Source organism: Zeugodacus cucurbitae, chromosome 4, assembly GCF_028554725.1.
Source record: "Zeugodacus cucurbitae isolate PBARC_wt_2022May chromosome 4, idZeuCucr1.2, whole genome shotgun sequence".
In the NCBI taxonomy this organism is placed as follows: domain Eukaryota; kingdom Metazoa; phylum Arthropoda; class Insecta; order Diptera; family Tephritidae; genus Zeugodacus; species Zeugodacus cucurbitae.
In genome coordinates this window covers 37907960-37923600 of record NC_071669.1, presented here as the reverse complement: position 1 = coordinate 37923600, position 15641 = coordinate 37907960, and the positions used below count along the sequence as shown (strand labels likewise).

Here is a 15641-nt window from a genome sequence, read left to right as displayed (position 1 = left end):
ATTGCAGTTAGTGTTGATATTGACGTTTTATCTTTATTTAGCTCACTTGTCCGTTGACTTATTAAACGTTATTGTTACTTTTACATACATATGTCCATTTTGGCTCTTACAACTTGCAGTACGCTTTGACATTCGTTATTTTAACGCTGGCTTTATTGGGGATTTTCTTTCGTACAATCCGCCTTCGGTTTGTTTACGGCTCCGCTTTTGGTTTTGTCTTCAATTGCAGTAGCAGCTCGGATGGTGGAAATGCTCAGCAACACCAAATACCTTTCATATGGCATTCTTGCATACATAACCGCTTATTAATATGGCTTGAATAAGTGCTTGACATTCTTTTCTTGCTGGCATGTAGACGCCTCCGAAGAAATTACATACCAATTAGCTCTACGTGCTAGACTAAAGCAGTACGATTCGACGCAAAGTTTGCCTGTAAATAGTAATTATCTCGAGGTAAGTATTTACAATTAATAATGTTTCTACCTCCAACCGTTATTCTATATTTGTCACGTGTTTTTTGGTTTTAGCAACTCTATAGACGTTTAAGGATTAAACTATGTTCTTCACATTTATAATTCTATAAACATTTGTGATTGAAATGTGTTTGAAATAGAAACGAAGTTAGACACGCGGTAATGTATGTCCTATATACAATATTTTAATAGAATAATTAAGATGATAGCATCGACTGCACATATGAAATATGTCGAGTTTATTATTTAATTAACCTATAGCTGGACAGACTCACAAAAATATATCGTTTATTTTAATGACAGCTTTTTATATAAATCACAAAATATCTATAGCAATTGCTTGTTCAGAGGGAGAAGAACGGCCGAAAATCATATCAGGCATATTTATTTGAAGATTAGACTTTGATATGGAAATATTCTGCTTAAGGTAAAAATTATAAAAGGGATTACTCCTAAACGCACATTAAATGGAAAATTCATAAACGAGTAAGTTTTCAATTTAATATGTCATATAGACGTATGCTTTTATTTTTTAATCAATAAGTACGCTCAATGACAAAGTAATTATTTTGTTATTCAAATCCCCCAAATGAAATCATTACCTTCATAGCCCAAGCTGTTTAATTTTGTATGCGGCTTTTAATTGGCTTTCAATCTATTGACAATATACAAAAACGATTTGCTGGCATCGCACACAAATGGTGATAAATCATGTGTAAAATATTAAAAAGCAGCTACATAATGAGCGTAATTTACCGTTAAATTAAATTTAATTGACAACCAATCAAGTCTGCACTTCAGTTCGCCTTTATCAATTTGTCAACCTGTGCATTAACGCTTTAATTTAATACCCTTTGCAGATCAAAGCCAATGTCACAGGTGGTTTTGTCCAGCCTTTTGATAGTTTCAATCATGTCCTCAATTGCAGAGCTTTTATTTGACAAGCTTACACACGTATGCACATGTAGCTCGCCTGTTAACGTATGTAATGCAATATATAATATATATTTTTATAGGAACACACACATATGTCCATTATAGCCTTGATGAAATGAGATTTGTATAAATGTGGACTAATAGCGAAAATCCATTATACAGTGGGAATGAGTGAGATGCACATTACTAAATGTACTCCGAAATCAATCAGTTACTTTACAATTGTTCAACTCCTAATCCAACGGCCAAATTTCAAATTTTGCATACAAAGTATCCTTATTATAAACTGGCAACATGTTGTATGGAATGTGATAGTTTTATTCGCATAATGAAATTCCGAACGTTTCTCCGTCTGTCCTGTGTGCTAACTATAACTTGATAAAAACATAAATATTCCATATTAAACTTGGTACTCGTACATGGGTTCTCCGATATTCTGCGGAGGCTGGTATTGCATATAGGCCAAATTGGACCATTGTCGCGCCCATTAACTACTAAAATCACAATGAAACTATATAACTCAAATTTGGTACAAGGGATTCCTGTGTACTGGGCATCTGTTCGAAAATATAATGAGATCCGGTGAGAGTTCTAAAGAACCTGTGAGCAATGAGAGCCATATAAACCACATATAGTATGTGCGAGTCCTGTTGAGATGTTGTTGTAAAAGTGGTTATTTCTAAAATTATGTATGTTTTTGTCTTTATAATTGCATGACATTAATTGACATTACTTTGATGCTGAAACTTATTGTCGTTTTCACCGAAACGGCATTGCGTTTTTGTTTTTATTGTAGTGAACTTCATTTCTAATATTTTTTAAACACGACGCTGTTTTTGCTCTTTATCACTGTCAAATTGATCAATGTGTTATTGTTTTTGTAAGCTTTTAAAAGGCAAGCAAGCCAGTTGACAATTGACATTTAAGCTCTAATGATTTTGCTTTAAAGTGGTCGCACGCAGTTTCAGAAATGAACGAGTAATTAACTAACGGTTTTTATTTTATACCTATACCGTGTGCAAGTCATTGCCACGGCGGTTAACGAGCTTTAAAACCTTGTAACCCTTGAATTTGATATCTAAACTTCTGATATTCATAAAACTATTATTTATCTATCTGATGTTAGACCAGAATTTACTCGTTGCAGTTGTTTGACCTTATACAAAATATTTATTCTCGGCTGTAGCTTTTCCTCTTGTAAGGATGTAGCATGGGAAGTGATTCCTTCGTATTTAAAAAGTTTTTAATATTAATAATTTATTTTTCGGCTAGTAGTCAAGTCAAGAAATTAGTCGACTTAAGAAGTTTGTAACAGATTTCACGGGCTTGGCGAGATAATAAGGGCCTTTTTGATCCATTACGGTTTTTTTTGGTACCGCAATCTCTCCAAATTGTCCCAGTGAGCGATCTACCTACTAATCTAACCTAGTCAAGTCCCTCAATCACGTACATGTTATATTTTTAAAGCCCTTCGAAATAACCCATTATTTGCAAGCGATTAGAATTTTCATTATTGCTCGTGTTTTATACAGATAAAGAACGTACTGGAGCAATTTTAAAGGTTTCACAACCACACATGAAAATCTCAAATTACGATACTCAAAGGGTCAGTAGTATCCGATGTTTATGTTCTGTCGTTACTAAGTATACTTAAATATATCTGAATATGTAAGCAAAAAGATTCGAGAGCTCGGGATCAATCTCAAATTTCGTTTCTCTGATATTTGTAATTTTTTTTTGTCTTATTATTTTGTCATATTTATATGGATTGGTGTCCATACCTTCATGGTTACATAACTTTATAATCTTAAAAGTATCATGACGATATGTTTATTTTTCATAAAAGTACTTTAAGCAATTTTACACATTATTCATAACCTAAAAACGTTTTCATAACCGCTTGATTTTGAAGCCATCGAAAGATGAATTTATTGAATTTATGAAATATATATTTATATATGCAAATTATATGTATACATTGTACTTATACAAAAGTACGTGTATTGGCTGATATCTTTGGACCATAAACACTTCAACGCTTTCTTTTTTAATCGAAGCACAGAAATTATACAATGGCTGTTGTTTGAGAAATTTACGACTTTAATTTTAATTAATTACGATTTTATTGTTTCGCTAAAAGACGCTTTGGCAAAAAAATCATAACCTTTAAGTAACCGAGTCAGTAGCAAACCAGTTTCATGCTGTGCGCATAGTTGCGGGGAAGGCAATGTTTCACCGACCGGATTGGCAGGCATGACAACCAGTTGGTGGAATGACCTTCTGATACAAATCATTCACTGTATGTGTGTGTGAGTGTATGCCTCACTTTACCGTTAACGCTTTCATTATATAACATAAATTTATGCCAGCAATTTTTGACTTTTGTTTCATTCTAGTTGTTATTAATGTGTCTGGTCCCAAATGTGTTTTTAGTTTTCAATAAAAGGCGGAGTTTAAGTGTTGGTTCATACCATAATTTCTTATACTAAACATAGAATGAAGTGAAATTCGAGAATAAAGATGATTTAACTAAACAATTATTTTTTCATTTAAAATGAAATTTGCTTCAGTTGAAAGTCATAGAAATTATAGTAGCTCTTATGTACAAATATAATAAATAATATAAATTACAACAACAAAAATTACACTTATAACCATAGCAAAATACCTTACAACAAATCAAAGGCTATTCAACTATAAGCGAAGGATATATATTAATTTGGCTTGTAATTAAAGTGGCAAATTACTTTGTACAGCAATTTTCGCAAAAAACCCAACAATACATAATTCAAGTACTCTTATTAAACTGATAAATGCATTGTCACTTTTAATCGCCAGTGATTTCCTCAATTCCACAAAGGATACATTTCGAATGCTGAGGTGTATATCAAGGGAGGATGTGAATAATTGCACTTTTTACACGGTCAATAAAATTATGAATATGCAACATTCGTAACGGGTGAAGGAAATTTGCTTTAATGTTAATATACATAAATTAACTGCTTATTGGCAGTTTTTAGTATAAGGAAACATTGTCATTAACCTGGGTTTTCTGTTAATTTTATATAAAAGTAAAAATATCATGAATTCATGAAAAGTTATTGCCCATCATGTAAAATGTCTGTCAAAGAAACCCAAGGCTTTCCCATTTCATTCACTGTTCGCGTCAAGTGGATTTAAAATTCGTCTGAAAAGGTTATAAATTTATACCCAACCTAGTGGTCAATTTGTCATAATTTTAGACTACCTGAATATTATCGGGCCTAGCAAGTACCTCTGAAATCATCGACGGCGGTTTAAATTTCAGCAAATTTTCGATATCCATGTGCTTCTCCTTCAAGACGTCGATATATGAAATAGAGGAGATGTTCCAAAAATGTTACAATGGACAAGTTTCTATTCGGATAGAAGAACAACATTGCCACCTTTTGGAAAGAAGTCTAAGAAGATACAGAAAGACAACAATATGGGCTTCGAATAGAGAAGCTTTCGAAAGGAAATATTATTTGAGTAAAATTAAAATAAAACTGATTTCAAACCAGTATAATTGTTGGGAAAACTTTGTATCCACTTTCTGGCACTTCTGGCAATATCAAACGTATGAAATTCCGACTTTGCCATAATATTGAAATAAGGAAAAAATATTAAACTATTGTTTTCGTAATTAATGAATCTTTAAGAGATAAGCAACTGAATGTCAATCATTAGCGCCAAATAGACGCCGAAATCGATCAATGTATGAGGAAAGAAATCTGAATGGCTGTAAATGCAGAAGCCAATTGTTTAAAACGGTAATTTGTGCCGCCTCATCATCTCCACAATATCACTTACTTCATTCTCGATTAACTCAACTCCACACAAAGAAGACATAGATTTAAGTGAAACGAGAAATAAACAATAACAATAACAATAGCCTTCGCTATAAATACTTTCATTTTTGTTCATAATTAATGATGAAATCGTTGCCATGCTAGCAGCGAAGCTTGTGAGAAGAACAAGATCAATATAACTGCTGAAAACAGTTGAAAATATAAAATAACTGAGCTACAAATAAGTGCCCGATGACCCTCGCAAGCGAACAAGCGGCGGACCGTCGACGTTCATGCGGAGCAACACAGATATTACGACTGTCTGTCAGTCAAACTATTTTACAAGCCTTGTATACCTGACTATTTGACCGCTTGCCTCAGCTATTCGCCTACGGTGTTGTTGTTTTTGCTCTGCTTCGTCTGAAGTCAGCTCTACTTGGCCTTTTGGCGCCATGGGCTCTTGACGAAACATTACCGTTGTTGTTGTGTTGTTATTACTCACATCGCGCCAATATACTCGTACATAATACATAATTGTTATTGTATGCTACAATTTATTAATATTTTTAGTGGTTATGAGTGTTTTCGTTTTTGTTTCGAGTCGACACCCACACTTGCCTTTCGCTCACAAATTTAAGCGTGGTGAGAGAAGTAGTACAGTTATATATAATATATGCAAATATCAGTAGGCATACATATATACGAGTGATTATGTTTGTAAAACACCTTTAGCGATATACCAAAGTTAAGCTGGTAAAGGATAATTAATATAGAGAGCAATTCGAAAGTAAACAAAACATAATCTCTTTAAGTTGAGTAATTTTACCCAACACTCTTTACATCAAACACTTTTCGCTAGTACCACAAAAATATTATACGATTAAATCATTTGATTTGTGATTTTGTGCAGATAAATAATCCAGACCTTTTAGTTCAGTATTGAGTAATTATCTATTAAAGGCTATTTCTGTTGAGACAACGATCGAACACTACGGTCATGATCCCTTTAATAAAATTCTAATGCTCTGGAGTCTAAAAGAACAGGTAAAAAGTATGTGGTTATCGATATTTTATTCCTTTGAGTATTTTCAAATATTCATACTTAGTGTTATCGAAGTATTCGTGCAATAACAATCGAATTAACCTTGTCCGGTAATCTTCTCTGAATTTCTTAGCCCTTACCAGAAGGGTAAGTAAGTAAACTGTATTGAAAATCTGAAGTACTGTATGCAAGGGACTCCTTAATTCGTTAAATTTAAAAGATAAAATGTACGAAAATCATTGCATTAATTGTAAAATTCTTCGATATAAACAGATCTACATATTTTCTAAGTTATAAGTTCCTACAAAATCTATCTAAAAAGTATAATTTTTTCTAGAGAAATCTCCGAGGTACTACTATACAGGTAGTTTTACGAAGATAATACTAATCAAGAGGCCAGGTATAAATGGACCCCTTTTTTATAATTATTTTCGATTGTTATACAGAAGGCGGTAGTTAATCACATGCAGGTAAAAATGTAGCATATCCTAATGCAGCTTGTCGCCTATAAATTGAAAGGATTTTTACCGCAGATATCATTAGTACATCAGCTTTGAAAGTGTTCAAGTCAACATTAAGTTAAAACATGACGATAAAAACAGAAGGAAAGGATCAGAAATTAAAATGCTCACTGCAGTGTCGTATTCATTCCTACAGACAATCTCTGAAAAAATATTCTGCAGGGTCCACAAATTTGATCCAGAATAAATTGAGCCTTACGAAACATTTATTGAAATATAATACTAGACTTTTAGTACTTATTGATATTCCAAGGATGATGGAATTAAACCGAGAAACGGAATATATAAAAGAGTTGAAATGTAAAATTAAGACGACGTATGTTAAGAATACGAAAAAACACAAGAAGATATTCGAGAGGAAGAAGCCTAAGCTCAATGAGAAAGATTTTGCAAAAATGCATATAATTTAGCCGATTAAGATGACTTGACTCTGAGGATGGTACTTTAGAATTTAGGAAATATTAGGTTTTATTTTGCTTAGAAATTATTATAACATATTATGTCTATTAGAAATAGTATACAGATGATGCTATTGAACAAAAATTAATATAACGGGTGATTTTTTTGAGGTTAGGATTTTCATGCATTAGTATTTGACAGATCACGTGGGATTTCAGACATGGTGTCAAAGAGAAAGATGCTCAGTATGCTTTGACATTTCATCATGAATAGACTTACTAACGAGCAACGCTTGCAAATCATTGAATTTTATTACCAAAATCAGTGTTCGGTTCGAAATGTGTTTCGCGCTTTACGTCCGATTTATGGTCTACATAATCGACCAAGTGAGCAAACAATTAATGCGATTGTGACCAAGTTTCGCACTCAGTTTACTTTATTGGACATTAAACCAACCACACGAATGCGTACAGTGCGTACAGAAGAGAATATTGCGTCTGTTTCTGAGAGTGTGGCTGAAGACCGTGAAATGTCGATTCGTCGCCGTTCGCAGCAATTGGGTTTGTGTTATTCGACCACATGGAAGATTTTACGCAAAGATCTTGGTGTAAAACCGTATAAAATACAGCTCGTGCAAGAACTGAAGCCGAACGATCTGCCACAACGTCGAATTTTCAGTGAATGGGCCCTAGAAAAGTTGGCAGAAAATCCGCTTTTTTATCGACAAATTTTGTTCAGCGATGAGGCTCATTTCTGGTTGAATGGCTACGTAAATAAGCAAAATTGCCGCATTTGGGGTGAAGAGCAACCAGAAGCCGTTCAAGAACTGCCCATGCATCCCGAAAAATGCACTGTTTGGTGTGGTTTGTACGCTGGTGGAATCATTGGACCGTATTTTTTCAAAGATGCTGTTGGACGCAAAGTTACGGTGAATGGCGATCGCTATCGTTCGATGCTAACAAACTTTTTGTTGCCAAAAATGGAAGAACTGAACTTGGTTGACATGTGGTTTCAACAAGATGGCGCTACATGCCACACAGCTCGCGATTCTATGGCCATTTTGAGGGAAAACTTCGGAGAACAATTCATCTCAAGAAATGGACCCGTAAGTTGGCCACCAAGATCATGCGATTTAACGCCTTTAGACTATTTTTTGTGGGGCTACGTCAAGTCTAAAGTCTACAGAAATAAGCCAGCAACTATTCCAGCTTTGGAAGACAACATTTCCGAAGAAATTCGGGCTATTCCGGCCGAAATGCTCGAAAAAGTTGCCCAAAATTGGACTTTCCGAATGGACCACCTAAAACGCAGCCGCGGTCAACATTTAAATGAAATTATCTTCAAAAAGTAAATGTCATGAACCAATCTAACGTTTCAAATAAAGAACCGATGAGATTTTGCAAATTTTATGCGTTTTTTTTTTTAAAAAAGTTATCAAGCTCTTAAAAAATCACCCTTTACAAGTTTTTAAAGAGATATTTAAGTGTTTTATTCAAATTAAATATATATCTGTGAGGATAAGGTTTAAAGGGTTATTAGCGTAAGAAATCGTTAGATCATACCAAATATGAATCGAATAGGTACAATTACTTTCTGAGGTTAATGATGAACCATAATTCTATTTAGGCCAAAGAAACTGCAAAGGTTAAATATTGTAGTCAACCCAGTGGTATTTCAGTCAGCTCTATTTACTAAATATCATTTTCTATACAAATGTCGATTTATTTGTTAAATTTAACCCTTCAGAATCATGTTTTGGTAACGTTAGTGAAATAATGCATTGTAATTACACATATTTGTGATATTTAAGCAAATCGTAGTTTAACTCTTGAACATAATGCCTACTAATTTCCATTCACTTACCTTTCAGTTTCTTAACGCGCTTTTGCCTTCTTTCTCGGCTCACTTTTCGTTTCACTTATTTGTTGTTTCTTGTAATTCCGGGTTATGAAGTACAAAACTTATTATTTACTGCAAAGAGAATGTAAAACTAAATAGATAATGAGTTAGATTCGTGGTATAAGAAAGTAAAAAATATATATGTAATATGTACGAGCGTAAGAGGTACTTTGGTAAACACGACTCTATGTATTTAGTGCTATAAATAAACCGTTACGTATGGTTTTCGAAAAAATTTATTTTGTTTTATGTAATGTTTACAGTTTAGAAAATGATATAAATATTTTTTAGGTAGAATAATCCTCTACCGATTGCCGAAACAGCTAAACATCAGCACATATTAAAATTCATCCATCTATTTTGATTTTGATTTAAATTATTGTGCAATTTTGGCTGGTTGTGGTCAATCTGATTGATTGTTTCGAAGCTGAGAAGACCCTATTCTTCTTCTGCTGTCGGACCCCTTTGCTGAATTTAGGTTATTACTATCAAAAATGACATGTGCGATAATATTCCAGTGGACCGAATCATAAGAGACCGATTCGCACTTTACTGCAATCTGCTTCGTATAATCATGGAACGAAAAAGAGGAACCAGTTTCTTCTAAAAAAATTTAATAAATTTGTTCCAGTACCCGAAGCAATTCGTAATAAAATCATTTAAAAGTTCAATCTTTTTATTACTTTGCATTAAAACCGAAATTGAGTGTTGGTTGGCCGTGAAGTGAGCAGAAGTCGTGATGATTAAATTGACAACCGCTTATTACGTTTATTAATTTACTTTAAAACACGTCACTGCACGAATCGCAACGAACACGGTTATGAAATCAGCAAAAGCTTAAGCTGGAGCTAGGGCAACTTAGGAAATTTAGTGACAAATAAAATATTTTGGTGGCTTTGGTAAACTGAGGGCATAGGCCGTAGTAATCTTTATCTTATAGATGGCGTTGGAAAAGTTTGGAAAATAAACGAAACCAAGGTACAAGAAACTAAACAGTAAAAGAGCGATCTTCGCCAACGAAGTATGAAGCCTTCTTCAGTATAAGGTAATTTTCGCTACTCGTTACAAGTTTGTCGAAAGCGTGACGAAACCGCACAGAGCATAAATAAACGGCATTAGAATTTCCATTGTGCGAGTGACAGAATTTTCACTTCACCCGAGCACTTCGCGCCGCAGCGTCGCGTTGACAAGCACCTCAGTTCATAAATTCGGTAAATTGCGAAAGCCACCAGTGGCAAATGCTAATTGTGCGCGCCCCACTGACACCGAATCGCACGACCCAGTTGAGTTTGGCAAACACTTGTAAGTATGTCTCTAAAAACTACTTAAGACAAACAGACAGACGAAACTATCCAAATAAATAATGACAAACCGCTAAAAAGAAAACTCACACTGACGCTTGGAAAAGTCGCACACACGCAAAGACAGCGGAGAAACACTGACAAAAGAGGCGGCTAACAAAGTTGCGTTTTAATATAAAACAACAGTAATGAAAAAGCGGAAAATGCCATAAAAATCGAAGTGAATTATCGTCAATTGAATTTCATCTGCGTGTGGGCTCCATGACCAATGACTAATACTACAAACACATGCATAACTGCGCATGCGACACGCATTCCCGCTGACCACATTTGACATACGCTCATATGAGACCACAATGCAGCTTTTCCGGTTACGCCAGCTGCCGGCAGCGTAAAAATGCTTAAACTCTCTTACAGGCCAATGCCCAGTGGTGACTTAATCCTTCAGTGTGACTTGTGAATACACTCATGCGTAAGCAATTCAAAAATAGATTTGTTGGAGAGAAAACCGGGAAGCTAAGCAGAAGACTGGCAATAGTAGAGTTCGTAAATAAATCTGTAAGCGTGAATATTTTATTATCAAGATCACTTACCGACAATTTGTTCTAATGCTTTGCATAAAATAGTGAATAGGAAAACTATACGAGAACCAATATCAGTTATAGAAATCATAACGCTATTAAAATAATCTATTAAAACCGTTGTCTCGAACATTTCCTATAATTTTGCTCTGAAGAGTGCACAATGAGCCTGTCTGAAGAAAGCAACTGACAAATAGGAGACAACAACAGGACAACGCCATGCTAAACATGTCGATGGAAACTCAATAGAAGCTCCTGGGATGCATTTGGGAGGTTGTTTTGCAGCCACCTTATAGTCTGACCTTACTACCAGTTCCTGTCTATGGCGAATGATGTTGTTTCTGAAAAATTCGCCTCAAGAGAAACCATTAAAAATCAACTGTCACAGTTTCTTAAAAAAAACTGAGGATTTCTACATATGAGAATGATGTTATGAAATTGTCTTCAAAATCGTAACATATTGTCGAACAAAACTGTGCATATTTGACATAAATCGGATCACTCTAGCTGTACTTTATTCAATGTAATGCAAAAAGTAATGGATTTCTTATTACTTTATATTATTATTACGAAGAATAATTGATTCAATAAAAGATGAATAAAACTATGCTTTAAAGGGTAAACATAAAAATTCACATTTTCAGCTTTTAACAAAAAAGTGGAAAAAATAAAAGATTTATTTAAGTGACATACGACCGAAAAAGGCTGGTGCCAATGTCGATGCAGAATTTTGTGGCCGATACCAACCGATACCGAGATCGATATCAAAATTCTCCATGAAGAGACAAAAACAGATACCAATAGTAGAGCTTAGGACCACTTATGTTTGAGCCACAACTTCTACGACTATATTTAATTAATGGCATGACATCCAAATGAATGGAGATGGGCTCTGAAAGTTTTAAGTAGAGTTTGAATTGGAAAAATCCGACGAAGAGAGAAGATTTTTGCTTATATATTTCAAATACTAAAGAAGTAACGAAGGGATTGATTTCAATTTGAAAGAAAGAATGACTTACACACCATTTTAGACTCCGCCTAAGTCAATTAGGCTAGCAAAGCAACAATACAAAATAATAATGCTTAACATTTTTCCTGGAGGGTATCCACTATGCTATGTAAAGTGCATGTGCACGCACAAAGCAACAGCGCGAGCATAGAAAAACAAACGAAACACTTCAGTCGCTTGTTCTCTTGTGCCATTTAAGTTGTGTTAGGCCAAGCTTTGCACAGCCAACGGCCGATACGTTATGCGGCTTAGTCGGCTGTTCGCCTGGTCCAGCCAGCGTGTATCTAACAAAAATCCAAACTGGTCCGCTTTGTCTATGTGTGCGCTGACGTTTTCCTTTCTTTTCAGTTGCTTTCGCATGTGTGTGTGTATGTGTGTGTGTGCATTTGCTGTTCAGAGTTGTCGAAGTATAAGTAAATGCAGACAAATGGCTATTAACAATGCTAGTGTCTTGTTGTGCTATGGAACTCGCGTTGACATACATATTTACACACATATACACATACATACTTATATGTTACTGAGTTTATAATGTGTGAATGTAAGTAAGTGTTATGTGTTTATATAAGTGCTGTCGTCATTCTTCCGTCGCTATTTATTAGAGAACAAACTAAAGTCGCTAGGCCGGTTTTGGCTTCTACAAAAGTTCAAGAATGTCAAATTTGACATTTTCTTTGTGTGATTGTAAGTGTGTACGTTTAAATATATGAAAATTTGCACGAAATTTATAAGAACTGAAATGACTCAAACGCTGCCAAGAGCATTAACGAATTCTAAGCTTAATTCGGAATTAACTCCGAAATGCACTTGTTGGAGTTCGTTAGTCTATTAATACCCAGCAATATGAATTTTCTTAATAATTCAAGCCTTGAGGGGGATTACGCAAACACATAGAACTGCTAACTATGGTTTAATTGCGAAAACGAATTTGATTTATTGGCTCAACTCATTAATTGCAGTTGGGCAAACTCGAAAACGCCGAATCATCAATTAAGCCGTAGCCTTAGCCTCATCTGGAGCGTCGCAGTGGACAAAAACAAAAACATTATCAAAATCAGCTTTTCGGCAGCGCGGCGTTTGTCATTGACTCACGCATTGTCAATCGCTGTCGCTGCGCATGCTCACTTTAATAATTTGCATTCAGAAGGAAAAACACAAAAACTCACATAGCTACATTTAACGCTATTTCTAGCCATTTAGCTGACTGCAGTTAGTCAAGCTGCACTCAGCGTCGAACGTTCAATCTGCAACTGTTGAATATTGTCGAATCGAGTTGACCAACTCGTGAAGGTGTACAAGCTGCTATAGCTCAAAAGATTAAGTTCAGCTACAGCAAGATGAAGAAGAAAAAAAGCATATTTGACCTACATCGGGTTTTTAAGTTGATCTTATGCTCGGCGACTAGCGACTAGCGAGACTCTCCCACACCGCGAGCAACAACAACGCAGCGCATGTTGTCCGAAAACTCTGTTGTGCGGTTATACTAATTTAGGCTTGGTTTCTCGAACATTGACGCAGACTGACGTTGACCGAGTACTCTATTATTAATTATAGCTGTTCATTTTTATTTGAGGTGTGAACCCGCAACTCTGCTGTAACTTTCAACCTCTTCATAACTAGTTATCGGTCGATAAATGCTGTGGTTAGTTTGCTTTCAGAGCGGTTGGCGATTGATTGGCCGCCTACGCGCCTGCAATTTTATGATTCACACGCTGCCATGCGCTTTTGTGTAACGCCAATTTGCCTCACACACACGCAGACACCGCCGTACAAATATGGAATGTGAATGGTCCAGCGATGCAAATGCACCTAAATGTCCAAACAGCTGTGAAGGTCTTCCACGTTGTGGTGGCATTAAATGAAGCTGAAGTATTTATGAACTTGTTTTGTGATCTTTTCGCTCATAAAAACAGTATTGAATGCGTTGTGCGCGCACTTGTGTAAAATTTTGGTGTTGGCGCGCGTGGTTCGTCGCTTAAGTCTTTTGTTTTCATCAAAGACAAGTGCATATATGTATGTACAAACTAGTATATATTTTATACATATAATCCTATACATTGGGCGTCTTTAATGTGTGTGGGATTTGAAGGCAAGTACAAGTGTCTCACAAGACCTGAGTTTCACTAAATATGGAATAAATAATTTATTATGGAATGTTGTCCAGTGCAACTCACAGCTGTGCGAGGTAAGGAGGCAAATAGGGATTTCGGTGGAACTATTACAGTTATTTGACAATTAATAAATTCTTAAAAAAAAACAAGTTAAACATAATTCCCTAGATTATGATTTCAGTGCATTTTATAAATATGTTCATTGGATTAATGATTATTTTAAGAGAAGCTTTTGCTCAGCAACCTTTATTTGAAACATTTCATTTTCATTAGCAAATCAAATGTTTTCTTGTAATTGGCTTTGCAACATTTCTAGCAATTGGCTTCGTTTTGTGGTACCCAAAATTCACTCAAAATCATATACCTGGTATACTTATTTATATTATTTTACACGTTATTTTGTCAGATGAATCGAAATTGATGTTTAAGAAAAAAATACGTAAACGGGTGTGCTGTGAGTTCTCTAAGAGAGAGCTGCCAAAAAATATTTCACCCACAGCCAAGTGAGGAGGTAGATCTCTCATTGCCTGATTTTGCTTTTCATACCCAGGAGTTGAAAAACTTGTTACAAACGACTGAAAGAGCTCTATTATAATAAATTGAAGGAAAACCTTTTCGAAAAGAGCTGAGGATGTACATAAGTGATTATATCTTCCAAGAGCATAATGATCCCAGGTCCAAGAGCTGGATAGCACAGCTATTTTTTATTGAAATAGCGACAAATTAAATGGACTTGCTACTCAATCACTCAATTCAAATCTAATAAATCATCTTTGGACTATTTTGGAAAATTTCATTTAAGGCGCGGATTAACATAAACATTTTCTATTAAGGATGCAACAATAGTGGCGAAAAAATCAAAAGGATACATTAAAAACTATTTCTATATTTTGCACTTTATTTTGTCCGATAGTGTATCTCACGTACAGCTATGCAACTAAAAATTGTTTTTAGATCTAACTACCAAATTTTATTATTTTCCTTATACTCTACATATTGGGCCTAATAATTAAATCTGCAGGGAATTTGATATCGATACGATAAAGATTTTCGATCGAAAATGTTCATGCAATCATTGAGCCTAAGCATTGAAACCCTCTCGATCGAAACATGGTTCTATTCGATGGAAAATTTTTACGTCGGAATCATTGAAAGGAATTTATCCGTTGGTGAATGAGTTGCGGAAATGTAAAAGAAATAAACCATTTGGAAGTTTTATGCAAATAATTATTGGTGACGAACTACAAAAATTAAAGATAAAGTTTAAAAGAGATGTAAAGTTGCCCCCTCGAAATAGCGATAGAGTTTTTTCAAAGAGCCTCATGCGAATTAAATTCAAAGGAAGAAATTTCACAAATATTATTTTTTCTATTATATCTACTATGCTATCCAAAATTCTTGAATTGTTTTACTTGGAGATTGAGATATTACAAAGTGAATAAGATTTATTGCCTATATAATGTATTTTTATCATAAGATTTTTTTATATTTTTTATTACATTTTTATAACAGGAGTATAACGATCAATAATTTATTTATTTATATTCCAAGAAAAATGAA

General features: G+C 34.7%; 2 protein-coding genes across 4 annotated transcripts in view; one reads left to right on the top strand and one right to left on the bottom strand.

The window, feature by feature from the left end:
- The window catches only part of LOC105211593 (axotactin), a 336600-nt gene that overhangs the window by 102765 nt on the left and 218194 nt on the right, over positions 1-15641 (top strand). The window lies entirely within an intron of this gene.
- The window catches only part of Myom_0 (Myosin-M heavy chain), a 188910-nt gene that overhangs the window by 114753 nt on the left and 58516 nt on the right, over positions 1-15641 (bottom strand). For 2 of the 3 annotated variants that reach the window (XM_054230126.1, XM_011190729.3), the window contains exon 2: positions 9044-9170. The gene's annotated coding sequence lies outside the window, so the exon portion shown is untranslated. The remainder of the gene's footprint in view (positions 1-9043; positions 9171-15641) is intronic. The other variant, XM_054230127.1, reaches the window with a different exon arrangement.